This window comes from Rhinopithecus roxellana, chromosome 19 (genome assembly GCF_007565055.1).
Source record: "Rhinopithecus roxellana isolate Shanxi Qingling chromosome 19, ASM756505v1, whole genome shotgun sequence".
NCBI classification, from domain to species: domain Eukaryota; kingdom Metazoa; phylum Chordata; class Mammalia; order Primates; family Cercopithecidae; genus Rhinopithecus; species Rhinopithecus roxellana.
The window spans coordinates 82,546,173-82,559,154 of NC_044567.1; the positions used below are offsets into that span (position 1 = coordinate 82,546,173).

A 12,982-nucleotide genomic window follows, 5' to 3' on the forward strand; every position below is an offset into this window, starting at 1 on the left:
CTGGGTGACAAAGCGAGACCCTGTCTCAAAGAAAAAAGAAAACTATGGGACAATAACAAAAAGTCTAACTTTCATATTATCTGATTTATAAAAGAAGAGGAGAATGCTAAAAAAAAAAAAAAAAATTTAAAGACTTAATGGCTGGAAACTTCCAATTTAGCAAGGGATATAAACACATAAGTTTCAAGAAGGTTGGTGAGGTCCAGAAAACATAAAGAAAATACATGCCCATACACACTATAATTAGACTGCTGAAAATTAAGATGATAAAAAATTTTGAAAGCAGTCAGAGAACAATGATGTGTTACCTACGGAGAATAATAATTTGAATGAGAGCAGAGTTCTCATGAGAAACTATGGAGAAACTGGAATACATTGCTGGTGGGAAAGCAAATGGTTCAGATGCTGAGAAAAACAGTTTGGCAGTTCCTCAAAAAGTTAAACACAGAATTACCATATGACCTCACAATTCCACTCCTAGGTATACACCAAAAAGAAATGAACATAAGGACTCAATTGAGCACATGTTCACACACGTTCACAGTAGTGCTATTCAGAATAGCAGAAAGGTGAAACAGCCCAAATACTTATCAACAGATAAATGAACAAATTGTGGCATATACATACACATATTATTCAGCCATAAAAAGGAATGAAGTAGCCAGGTGCAGTGGCTCACGCCTGTAATCCTAGCACTTTGGGAAGCCAAGGTGGTGGATCACTTGAGGTCAGGAGTTTGAGACTAGCTTGGCCAACATGGCAAAACCCCGTCTCTACTAAAAAAAAAAATACAAAAATCAGCTGGGCATGGTGGCACGTTCCTGTAACCCCAGTTACAGGAGGCTGAGGCAGAACTGCTTAAACCTGGGAGGCAGAGGTTGCAGTAGCTGAGATCGCACCACTGCATTCCAGCCTGGGCATCAGAGCAAGACTCCGTCTCAAAAAAAAAAAAAAAAAAAGGAATGAAGTACTGCTATATGCTACAATTTAAATCAGTGTACAAAACGTTATGTCGAGTGAAAGACTAAAAAGTTCAAATATTATATGATTCCATTTATATGAAACTTCCAGAAAAGATAAATGTAGGGACAGAATGCCCACCGGTGATTGTCAGAGGCCAGGGAGAGTAAAGAATGAGGAGAAACTGCTTACAAGGTAAGGAGTTTTACTTTGGAAATAAATTTTACCTTAATAAATTACTTTAAAAAGTAAAACTGAATGATCTAAATCATTGTAACTATCACAGGTCCAGCATCCCTCCTCCAGGATACTTTTACCCTTTGAAGATCCTTGAAATCCTTTCTGCTTGTGTACCTCTGCTGGAGCTATCTCGATTCTTCAAAGAAGTTTCATTCCAGCTGAACTCAAAATAGAAGTGGTCAGAGCCTCAACTGCAATGTCCACGGCGCCTATTCAAATACACTCGACCCAGTAACCTAGGATCTCTGCATACTAAGAATTACTGAGAAGGCAGCTTGGGGGAAATAACAACAACAACAAAAATCCTGTTAAACCTTCCAGAGAAATTGTTGTGCCTTGTTTTAAATAAACCTACCCAGTGAGGCCACTGATATAACTCTCCTCCAAAACAAGGACCATCTGTTCCAAGCTGGCGGACTGTCTACACCTAGATAAAGAAAACTCACAGGTTTTTTTTTTTTTTCTTTTTTTGAGATGGAGTCTGACCCTTTTGTCCAGGCTGGAGTGCAGTGACATGGTCTCGGCTCACTGCAACCTCCACCTCCTGGGTTCAAGCAATTCTCCTACCTCAGCCTCCCGAGTAACTGGGATTATAGGCGTGTGCCACCATGCTCAGCAAATTTTTGTATTTTTAGTAGAGACAGGGTTTCACCATGTTGGTCACGCTGGTCTCAAACTCCTGACCTCAGGTGATCCACCCGCCTTGGCCTCCCAAAGTGCTGGGATTACAGGTGTGAGCCACCGTGCCTGGCCCACAATTTTTAAGAGGCAGTTTGTCTTTTCCAGTAAATATATATAATTAAAGTTTGGCTTAAATGAGCATCTTCTTTATATGCACAGAAGGAAGACTAGAAAGAACTTTTAAATTAGCAATGAAATTAAAGACAACGTTTATTTTCTTCATGCTTTTTTTCTGTGTATTACTTAAATAGTAAAAAAAAAGTCATTAAACAATTAGACATACTGTAAAAATATTAAATGAGTAAATTAAAAACAGCAGAACAAAAGCAATCAAGAATAGAAGATATATTAGAATAAATTATTCCAGCATTCTGTTCCAAGGCATCTGTAACCTGTGGAGTAGACACCATGAGCAAAGCTTACCCTCCCGAATTGAAAAAATGTATGGGCAAGAAGTTATCACTGAAAATTAAGTGGTGGCAGACATGTCCAAGGAATATTGCAGGAATCTGATCCCTTTATGAATCTTGTGATAGATGAATGTGTGGAAATGGCAACTAGTGGGCAACAGAACAACACTGGAATGGTGGTAATGTGAGGTAATAGCATCATCATGTTAGAAGCCTTGGTACGAATATAAATAATGGCTGTTCATCAGAAAAACCCATGTCCCCCTCTCCAAAGGGCCTGTTTTACTATGATGTAAAAATTAGGTCATGTACATTTTCATATTAGACTCTTTGTTAAATCAACTTCTGCAATAGTCAATAATTTCTTCTAACAGTCTCAACTTATATCACATTTGGTAAAGAATTGATAATAGGAAGGGAGGAAGGAAGGAAGGAAGGAAGGAAGGAAGGAAGGAAGGAAGGAAGGAAGGAAGGAAGGAAGGAAGGAAGGAAACTGTACTCATTCAAAAATTATTTGCTACAATACAAACATAGAAATACTAACCTAATGCAGCATGAACATTCTCAAGTTACTTGCCAAAACACATTGATTTCATGAATGCTACTAAATTATTAATCCAATTTGAATGCTGGATGCTTAACTCTTCATTTTTATATAACAGACTCATACAGTAGATGGATACACAACATTTTTCCTTTTTTGACAACTGCTTCCTGAACTCAAAGTTGAGTCTCTCAGGGCCTTGTCTAAAGAACCTGCCCACCCACTCCACCTCTCATCAGAACTTTTTAAAGCAAAACTAAACCAACTCCCCAAACACCATCCTAACACACACAAACCATCATCACCACCACCACCAACACTACTAGTACTCTTGAGCTGTGTCAGTTAAAATTTCTCTTGGCAGAATTAACTAAGAGACCCACAGACTGGATGGAAGTCAAGGAAACTGAATTACATGAATGGCAACATTTAAGAAAGAAAGTTTATACATTCTTACTCAAAGCTTTCTTCTAATGTACCACACCTACTGTGCTCAAAACTTGATTTTTCTTCCTTGGAGTATGTGAAATGCTCTATTATCTTCCCAATATATTTTCATTTTCACTTAAGCTAACTAGTATCAGATTTTATTTCTTGCAAAAATCATCTTAACCAATATTACAAAGGCACCAAAATTAACAAACACAAGAACTAATAATGCACAAAGTAGTATAGGTTAAGAGTACGACCTCTGAGGCCAAACCAACTAAACATGAATTCTGCCTCTGCTACATACTAACTTTGAGACCTTGGGCAAGTTATTTAACGTTTTTGTGCCTAAGTTTTATTATCTGTAAAATACAGCAATAACAGTACCTACCTCTTTGGGTTGTTAAAATGACTAAAAGAATTAATACATGTAAAGCTGAAAATGGTGCCTTGTATATGGCAACTAATTATACACATTGATCACGACTGTGTATAAAAGTATAACTAACATCCTTAAAAGAGTAATAGAGAATATCATATTCTTGGAACAAGGGCAAGACAATTAAGAAAAAAGCAATTACAGAACTTAGAAATTAAATAAACTGATAGAAATAAAAAAGCACTAAAAGAAGGGATGAACTTCATTTAAAGACAAATTAGTGAGCTAAATTGAAGACCGAGTCAAAGAAATCCTACAGAATGAATTGTAAAATGACAAAGAGAAAAAATGATGAAAATATAAACTCTGTCACCGAGTTATACCAATGACTCAGTATTATGACTGACCTCAACAATCTGATTTTTCTTATACTCAAAAGCTTTAGTCTAATCATATGAAAATATTAAATTTCAATAATCTTGAGCTTCAATTCAAGTTATTGAAACAAACAAACAAAAACCTTCCAAACCCATTTGATTGCTGGTTTTCTTCACAGTATGAAATACATGGTTTAGCTGTTTGATTGAAAAGAATGAAACATTCTTCACATTAATTCTGCATAAACCTTTAAACTTTATTGTTGATCTAAAACAGAAACGTCAAAGCTATAGTCAGGTCTTTGTAAACTGACCCAACAATGTACCTATTCACCCTCCTCTTTGCCTGCTGCATCTTCCAACCCCTAAGTCCACAGTGTCTAAGCAGGCCCCATTTGAAAAGGGATATGGGGAATAAATAGCAAGGACTGGTCTGCATAATAATGTAAACACTAACTCGACCCTATAAATTCTTTGCAAATGATGAGATGCTGGGGAAAATATTTGGCTTCCTTTTCAGGTGTCGAGACCACAATGTCTCTGAGAATTAATATCTGTCCTTTGGGGAGAAGAAAGAGAAACAAGATAGAATAAAAAAAGGGGTGACTACAACTCTCACTGATATGGTAATCACAAAGGCCCCTCTCTTTACCCCATCCTCCACTGTTTTGCAGGGTCTGGAATCCCAAAGGACAATACTGACTAGCCTAATAGGGAGTTAGGGTAGGAAAACTGGGATGAAGGAAGCATGTGGGAAGGCAGTACTCTTCTATAGTGACAAACACCCAAAAATAAAGGGTTAATACCTTGAGATGGGAGCAACTCTTGTGGATGAAAGAATGAGGTTTCCAGAAAGAAAGGTGGAGATCCACACAGCAGAGGTGACATGAAAGTGATGTTCCTCACAGAAGCATATATCTGAAAACAGGGCTGCAAAGTTACAAATGAGGCATGACCAAAAAGGGGACCCTATGAAGGGTATGACTTATCAGGTGCCTTTTCTTGGGATACAAGAAACCCCATATTTAGCATGGAGCTATACATTTCCTCTTTCTATACTAAAATTCCAAAATTTTATAGCTTTATGTGACGGTTTTGGAAGAATAAAAGAAAAAGGCAGTAAAAAGATGCTTGGCCTGCCTCAAGTTTAACTGTTCAAGTTTAATTGCCTCTAAACGGGAACAATCCTACAGACAATATCTAGGAGTGCATTCACTAGTGGCTGAGTTAACACAAGACCAAAGCAGAATTTATATGATTCCAACTCAAAATCGTACCAATGAAATACTTTAAAAACTCTTTAACAAAGCCAGTGCTTAGCTGTTAAAGAACAATAGCACAAAGAGAAATAAGGGTTCAAAATTAAAAAAAAAAAAAAAAAAGTTTTTTTCCATAGTTCCACAGCATACCTGAGAAATGTGCTAAGTTTGTTGTAGGGCTTTAAATAATAATTAGGTGAGTTTTAAACACCTAACATTTCTAAAGATTTAATCAAATTTAACTTTCCTAGATAAATAATTTCCTATATAAAATAATTTATACTAAATCCAATAAATTGCAAGAAAATTGAAAGCCCACTAAAGCCCATCTTCCTTTTCTAATGTATTAATTGACTTAAAGACCAGGAGTTGCAAAATCCAAATTTCAATATCAAAAATTCACTTCTTAATTTATCTTAAAAGTACTGGTTACTATGGCCAGGCATGGTGGCTCAGGCCTGTAATCCCAGCACTTTGGGAGGCTAAGGCGGGAGGATCACGAGGTCAGGAGATCAAGACCATCCTGGCCAACATGGTGAAACCCTGTCTCTACTAAAAATACAAAATTTAGCTGGGTGGGGTGCCGGGCACCTGTAATGCCAGCTACTCAGGAGGCTGAGGCAGAAGAATTGCTCAAACCCAGAAGGCGAAAGACATCATGCCACTACACTCCAGCCTGGCAACAGAGCGAGACTCCGTCTCAAAAAAAAAAAAAAAAAAAGTACTGCGTTACTACATTCCAAGTCCTATGGAACATATTTCACATCACTATAAGTAATAAAAATGTACATAACCTTTAGAAATAACTGTTAGACAAAAATTATTTAGGATGCATGAGTTTAATTAAAATAAGAAATTTGAAAGCTATATTTTTTAAAATTACTTAAAATTTTAAGGTAGTCCTACTATTATACTTACTGCCTTTGTTAAAAGCAGTGCTTTCCTTGGAAGAGACTCTCTCTTCCCCCGCCTCCCCCGCAAAATCCACCACTTATCTAATGATACCATTATCTCCAAATATTTTTAGTTAGTAAAACAACTCACTGCACAGCAGAGGAGGTACTAAATATCTGTGGAATAAACAATCCCTTTATTATTTAGCAGGTAAAATAACTTTAAAATTTTAAAATTATTTTCATAGAGACATCATTTAAAAACATATCCATGTTTATTTCTGTGAGAAATGAATTAAGATTATACCCTATAAAATAAATAAGTTGAGTCATCCTGATGTTTAGAGCCATCCTGATAAGAAACGTGATCAGTCACCTTCTTAGTATCCTTAAAAGATTTCCAGCAAGGCCAGCTGAAAATACATTCCCTACCTCCAACAAATGACTGTTAGAGGTTACTTCACATCCACCTAAGCAGATGTAACAGAAAATGGATAGTCTGTCTACTTGGGGGTTCTAAACGTTGTTTGGCACTGAGGAAGGTTGACTTTGGAGACTGGGTCATGAAGCTTGACCTCTTAATTACTGACTTTTTGTTATATATGAAATTCCTTCCTTATTTTCTTGTTCCTAGCTCAGACAAGATGGTGCCAGCGATAAAAGACCCCTTGACTGTGATAAAAGACCCTTTGACCATTGCATCCTTAATGTGAAATGTTAAATACACCCTTCCCCAAAACAGAAACACTGCCTATAACTAATTGAATTGCTCTAACTATGCACTAACCTTGTATGAAAAATGAGGTAACCCTGTTAGGCAGCCTCAGGCCTTGCCTATATAAAGGACACTCAAACCTCTCCACTTTGGAGCATTTACCCCATCCTTTAGGAGTCTGTGTCCTCCTGTGTGACCATCCTCAAATTTTATGCTCAACTAAGCTCAATTTTTAATCACATTGCCTAAATGTCATTATTAAATTGACATGGAGCTGATTATCACTCCTGTGTTTTACCTCTATACCCAGTAAATATAACTGTAACTGCAGTAACTATACCCTGTCACCATTATCTATGTACATATTTTCATCTTGAACTTGACCATGAGATCCTCGATGAAAAAAACAACACTGTCTTATTTATCTTTGTTTCTCTACCACCAATGGAAATATCATAACCAGTATCATCTTACCACAGATTCCTTTATTAAGGCTTCCTAAGAGTCCTTAAAGATCAAGGATGTGCAAACTATGATGAAAGAGGTGGGGGCTAAATCCAATCCTCAGTCTATTCAGCACAGCCCAGGAGGAACACTGTTTCTACATTTTTAAATGGTTGAAAAAAAAAGAATAATATCTTGTGACATGCAAAAATTATGTGAAATTCAAATTTCAATGTCTATAAATACAGTGTTATTGGAATACAGCCATGCTCATTCATTTATGTATTATCTATGACTGCTTTTGTGCTACAACTGTAAAGTTACTGAGACAGAGACCATACTGTCTGCAAACCTAAAATATTTACTATGTGGCACTTTACAAAAAGAGTTGGCCAACTCCTGCAGAAAGGAAGAAGGGGGGAAGCGAGAAAAGTGGCATATTCACTTAACATTTACCGAAGGATTTATGCATCCAACATTACGAGGCAAAAAAAAATAAAGTTAGACACTGTCACTAACATTGCAGAGAGATAAAATTTAATGTAATGTGATAAGAGAGAAAGAGCTTGGAAAGGAGTGGAATGGAATTTCTAGGCAGAAATAAAAGAAGGGTAAAGCTAGACTTCCAAACAAAAGGGCTTGACTTTTGTGAAGAACGGGGATACCTGCCATATGGCACAGGCATAAGGCAAAGTGAATGGGAGCAAGGGATGCAAATGTATGTTCTAGATAACACGGTAAAGGCAGGCATTGAGAATGGATTATGAAGTTTCTGATATCCAAAATTAGACACCCTAATTTGTGCACTCGTATCTTTCCTCTACTGTAGTTTTCACACCTACGAGTCATGTTTAATTTCCTAGCAATCACATATTTAACTAGTCCATCACTCTCTCAGTCCCCAAATCGCCAAAGCTTCCATCTGTAGGAATACCCTCAGATTATGACCTTGAATCCTACTTTACTGAGAAAATTAAAGCAATTAAAAGAGATTTCCAAAATCCACCACAAAGTAATATTATACATTTCAACAATGTGCCGTTTCAGCTTAAACTGGAAGACTGATTTCATTACAACTCTGAGCCACAAGAACTTAAATGCCATCTGGTATTAGCTAAAGGATGAGTTTGCGTCCTTTGTAGGGACATGGATGCAGCTGGAAACCATCATTCTTAGCAAACTCTCACAAGAAGAGAAAACCAAACACCGCATGTTCTCACTCATAGGTGGGAACTGAACAATGAGATCACTTGGACTCAGGAAGGGGAACATCACACACTGGGGCCTATCATGGGGAGGGGGGAGGAGGGAGGGATTGCAGTGGGGAGTTATACCTGATATAAATGATGAATTGATGGGTGCTGACGAGTTGATGGGTGCAGCCCATCAACATGGCACAAGTATACATATGTAACAAACCTGCACGTTATGCACATGTACCCTAGAACTTAAAGTATAATTAAATAAATAAATTAATTAATTAATTAAACATCAAAAAAAAAAAAAAAAACTAAGATTTTTTTTGGAATGAGAAATTAGGAACATATCTGGCACAAGAAATAAACGCCTGCCTAGCTACATCATTTGCTTCTCAATCAATAAAATAAAAGCACTATAAAATATGCCTTTTAACTTAAAAAGGGATAAATTATAAATGCTCTCATCTGCTCTATCACTTTAAAATTTACTGAAAGGTGGTGCAATAATAAAACAAAATGCAGTCAGGTGCAGTGGCTCACGTGGCAATCCCAGTAGGAGGATGGCCTGAGCCCAAGAGTTCAAGATCTACCTGGGCAACATAGAGAAACACTGTCTCCACGAAAAAAAAAAAAAAAAATAGCCAGGTGTAGGGGCACATAACCGCGGTCCCAGCTACTCAGGAGGCTGAGATGGGAGGATCAGTTGAGCCTGGGAGGTCGAGGCTGCAGTGAGCCAAGATCCTGCCACTGCACTTCATCCTGGGTGACAGAATGAGACCCTGTCTCAAAAAAAAAAAAAAAAAAAAAAATGCTAGTTGTCAATATAATTTAACCTAAATTTTATGACAGTGTTTCTTGCTAAAGGAGAAAATACCAGTGCAATGGTACACAAAGGACAAGTCATCCAATAAATTTTCTTATACATAATAGGTTCCTAAAAGCTTGCCCTTAAAACTATTTTTAATCTAACTAATTTACATACCAGGAAAGTCATGACTTAATAAGAAATATCATAAAATTCTTTTATACAATCACCCTCTCAACTAAACTCAAGGACAGAGATTATAAATTGTATTCATATCAGTACTCTTGGCACATAATATAGTATCTGGAATGTAAAAGACATGCAACAAACCAGCCCGGGCAATACAGCAAGACTTCATCTCTGAAAAACAAATAAAAAATTAGCTTGGCGCATGACACACGCCTATAGCCCCAGTTATTCAGCAGGATCCCTTGAGCCCAGACGTTCAGGGCTGCAGTGAACTTTGATCGCACCACGGCACTCCAGCCCAAGACCCTGTCTCTTTAAAAACAAAAGACATGCAATAGACATGGAATGTACTAATAAATTTGCTCTTATAGTGAATGTAAGATTTCCTTACACTAAATCTGTTTGAAAGGAAATACACTCAAACAGGGCATATTCAAAGATTAACGCCTCTTTAGTTTGATTTTAACACAAATACCCACAAAGTCCTAACTGCCCTAATAATGTTCCCTCCTATGGAGTCTTCCCTAAAACACATACAATATTGCTTTTCAGGCAAACACAAAATATAGTGGATAAAGCACCAGAATTGGAGTCTGGCATCCCAACTCCATCCTTTACTAGTTGAGACCTTAATAAGTGGCTTAACCTCTTTGAGGCCCATTCTCCACATCTGCCCAACTGGAGTAGCCCCCTCCAACCCTACAGGGATGCTGTCAGAATTAAAAGAGCTAACACCGAGCCTGACTCAAAGCTGTAGTCCAGCAAATACTTTTCTTCCCTTAGATTCCTTCAGAACGCCCTCGTAGAAAGTAAACGTGGTCATTATCTTCATTATTTTCGGACTTATTTATCTAAAACGTAAATCAAAGCCTAAGGAGCCCAGGGAAAACCCTCCTGCAGTTTAATAGCTCCAGCCTGCCCAGCTTTCCGATCCAATTTCCATGCCTGGAGCTCCTATTTCCATGCCTGGAGCTCCTATTTGTGTTTTAGGATCAGGGAACTTCCCTCCCAAACTGTGTCATGAGATCTGCGCATTTTCTTCTCACTGAAACTCCTTTTAACACACAAGGTAACGATCCGCGCGTAACCTCTCAGGGAAGAGCAAGCGCTCATTACCCAGCTGTTCAGAAGGAAATTTACACCAATATTTGTTTTCCTTCTCTCCCTGACGCCGCCGAGGGTGGAACGACAGCGTCCAGCAAAGGCAGTGTCCCGATGTCCCACGGCCGGATCCGGTCCCGGGTGAGCCTCGCGGAGCCCCTGCCCCAGGGCCCCGACCCCTCACGTCCGAATCCTGGGCGCTCCCACCGCATCCCCGAGGTTGGCAACCCGCGCTTCCCGGGAGCCGAGAGAGGTCTGTTTCCCTCAGCTCGCCGCCTCTGCCCGCTTCCGAGCCCGCTTCACCTCACACCTCAGACGCCGAACTCCCCTTCCCTCTCCGCCGCCCCTCGCTGGCCAGCCCCTCCTCGACCCCACAACTCCCCAGGGGACGGCTGTCCCAGGCTTGCTTCAAGCGCCGACGCCCGCGACGCCCTCCTCACCTCAGGGCCGATCCGCAGCGCTGTCAGGCCTGGACGCGCTCAGTCTGTTGACTCAGTGCGGGTGACCGAGCTGGCATCTGTGAGAGGGCGCGGCCGCGCGCACCCGCGCGCTCCTGGCGCAGGCAGAGCAGGCAGCGCGCCGGCCAGCAAGGGAAGCTCGCGGCGCGGAAGTCGCGCCCCGCCTCCTGCAGAGCGCACCTGAGGGCGGGGCTCCTAGAAAACGCCGCTGCTCGTAAGGGCGCGTCTCAGACGCTCGGTCCTGCGCGTCCCGGCGCACGCAGGCAAGCATCGCGCCCGGAAGAGGAGCGCGCCTGAGGGTGGGGCGAGCGGTGGCGAGCGGTGGCGCGCGGCTGCCGAGAGACCCTGAGCCACAAGAGTCGGGCCTCGTGGCTGTTCCCCAGGGCCTTCCACGCCTGGGATCTCCGGGATTTCGCCACGCTCTTTCTAGAGGCGCGGGCAAAAACCATGGGCTGGGGTCTCAGTGGTAAACCTGCCGCCTCTTAGCGGGTGACCTTGGCCCACTGTCCTCTCCTCATCTGCCTCGCCCAGTCACGTCTTCTCTTAAGCATCCCTGCGATTTGTCTCCTGGCATTTGGATGGGCCTCTCTGAGCGCGTTTTGAGTCCTCCGCAGCCCCTCTTCCTCCCGCCAGAGCATCTGGAGTTCTGTGGTCCCGTTTCCCTAACTCTTGCCTCCCCTCCCCAGCCTCCTCATTCGCCCTCACACCCCGACCTGGGACGTCCTCACATTGAGGGTGCTTCTAGTTCGCGGAGTGTCCTCATCAAAGTCTGGGAATGCGGCAGATGCTGAATTTTCCAAATGGCCTGAGACACATGGCATCTGTGAGAGACTGGATACTGCACTTACTTTGCTAAAAATATAATCTAGTGTTTTGAGTGTCGTTACTCAAAGTGACCTAAATGGAATCAAAAGTTATTAACACTGACATTACGTATTTTCCTCTCCAGATTTCTGTATAGTCACATTCCCTTGCAGAAAGACTTTTTTTTTATTCTGTCAATCCTGTGTACATCAAGTTTTTTTTTTTTTTTACTTGTCTTTGTTTTCTCTGCTTCTCGAATTTAAACCAGATCTTCCCAACATACATTCTGCTTTCTGAATTCTTGGCGGGGGGGGGGGGGGACAAGGAATCAAGTGTTATTTATGGAATATGAATTAAATAGAAAATTCAAAGAGGTTCGTCAGAATCCTTGATGATTAAAACAGCGGTCCCCAACCTTTTTGGCACCAGGGACCAGTTTCATGGAAGACAATTTTTTCCAGGGGAGGGAGGAGGGTTTTGGGATGATTCAAGCACATTATATTTACTGTGCACTTTATTGCTACTGTTACTACCTTGTAATATATAATGAAATAATTATACAACTCACCGTAATGTAGAATCAGTGGGAGCTGTGAGCTTGTTTTCTTGCAACTAGGCAGTCTCATCTGGGGCTGATGGGAGACAGTGACAGATCATCAGGCATTAGATTCTCCCAAGGGGCACACAACCTAGATCCCTCACGTGCAGTTCACAATAGGGTTCTCACTCCTATGACAATCTAATGCCACTGCTGATCTGACAGGAGACGGAATTCCGGCCCTAATACCAGCCATGGGGGGCGCCTGTAAATACAGCTAAAAGCTTCACTCACTTGCCCTCCACTCACCTCCTGCTGTGCCGCTTGGTTTCTCACAGGCCACAGATGCCAGCAGCAGTCCCTGGCCTGGGGAATGGGGACCCCTGGATTAAAAGGTCTAGCAGTGGGGGGTGGGAGAAAGGGAGATAAGAATGTTCAAGAAACTACACTAGGAAACTAAAGAAGCCATATAATGAAAACTATTCATGATATATTCTGTCCCTTTTTGAAACATCTAGAACGTTTTAGTTACAAATTCTCAATGGCCTAGGATTTGG

General features: G+C 40.7%; 1 protein-coding gene and 1 pseudogene across 6 annotated transcripts in view; one reads left to right on the forward strand and one right to left on the reverse strand.

Moving 5' to 3' along the window:
• Positions 1–11,193, reverse strand: part of ABCA5 (ATP binding cassette subfamily A member 5) — an 84,326-nt gene extending 73,133 nt beyond the window's left edge. For 5 of the 6 annotated variants that reach the window (XR_004054871.1, XR_004054872.1, XM_030922559.1 and 2 more), the window contains exon 1: positions 11,066–11,193. The gene's annotated coding sequence lies outside the window, so the exon portion shown is untranslated. Of the gene's footprint in view, positions 1–4,826; positions 4,878–11,065 lie in introns of those variants that run through there. The other variant, XM_030922558.1, reaches the window with a different exon arrangement.
• Positions 2,290–2,521, forward strand: LOC115894728 (annotated as a pseudogene).
• Positions 11,194–12,982: the final 1,789 nt, after the last annotated feature.